This window comes from Arachis hypogaea, chromosome 1, assembly GCF_003086295.3.
Source record: "Arachis hypogaea cultivar Tifrunner chromosome 1, arahy.Tifrunner.gnm2.J5K5, whole genome shotgun sequence".
Lineage (NCBI taxonomy): Eukaryota > Viridiplantae > Streptophyta > Magnoliopsida > Fabales > Fabaceae > Arachis > Arachis hypogaea.
This window is the reverse complement of record NC_092036.1, coordinates 62,646,311-62,647,692: the sequence shown is the minus strand read 5'-3', so window position 1 is coordinate 62,647,692 and position 1,382 is coordinate 62,646,311.

Genomic DNA, 1,382 nt, shown 5'->3' with positions numbered 1-1,382 from the left:
TTAGCTGAATTCTTGCAAATCTGTGACACTGTCAAGACTAATGGGGTTGACCCTGAGATCTACAGACTTATGCTATTCCCTTTTGCTGAAAGAGACAGAGCTAGAATATGGTTGGACTCACAACCTAAAGAAAGCCTGAACTCTTGGGAAAAGCTAGTCAATGCCTTCTTGGCAAAGTTCTTTCCACCTCAAAAATTGAGTAAGCTTAGAGTGGAAGTCCAAACCTTCAGACAGAAGGAAGGAGAATCCCTCTATGAAGCTTGGGAAAGATACAAACAATTGGTCAGAAAGTGTCCCTCTGATATGCTTTCTGAATGGAGCATCATAGGTATTTTCTATGATGGTCTGTCGGAACTGTCCAAGATGTCTTTGGATAGCTCTACTGGAGGATCTCTTCATCTGAAGAAGACACCTACAGAAGCTCAAGAACTAATTGAAATGGTTGCAAATAACCAATTCATGTACACTTCTGAAAGGAATCCTGTGAACAATGGGACTAATCAGAAGAAAGGAGTTCTTGAGATTGATACTCTGAATGCTATATTGGCTCAGAACAAGATATTAACTCAGCAAGTCAATTTGATTTCTCAAAGTCTGTCTGGAATGCAAAATGCACCAGACAGTACTAAGGAAGCTTCATCTGAAGAAGAAGCTTATGATCCTGAGAACCCTTCAATGGAAGAGGTGAATTACATGGGAGAACCCTATGGAAACACCTATAATCCTTCATGGAGAAATCATCCAAATCTTTCATGGAAAGATCAACAATAATAATGGTGGAAGAAATAGGTTTAGCAATGGCAAGCCTTTTCCATCATCTTCTCAGCAACAGACAGAGAATTCTAAGCAGAACCACTCTGACTTAGCAACCATGGTCTCTGATCTAATCAAAACCACTCAAAGTTTCATGACTGAAGCAAGGTCCTCCATTAGAAATTTGGAGGCACAAGTGGGTCAGCTGAGCAAGAAAATTACTGAACTCCCTCCTAGTACTCTTCCAAGCAATACAGAAGAAAATCCAAAAGGAGAGTGCAAGGCCATCAACATGGCCGAATTTGGAGAGAAGGGAGAGGCAGTGAACGCCACTGAGGAAGACCTCAATGGACGTCCACTGGCCTCCAATGAGTTCCCTAATGAGGAACCATGGGAATCTGAGGCTCCCACTGAGACCATAGAGATCCCATTGGATTTACTTCTGCCATTCATGAGCTCTGATGAGTATTCTTCCTCTGAAGAGGATGAGTATGTCAATGAAGAGCAAGTTGCTAAATACCTTGGAGCAATCATGAAGCTAAATGACAGGTTATTTGGTAATGAGACTTGGGAGGATGAACCCCCTTTGCTCACCAAAGAACTGGATGACTTGTCTAGGCAGAAATTAC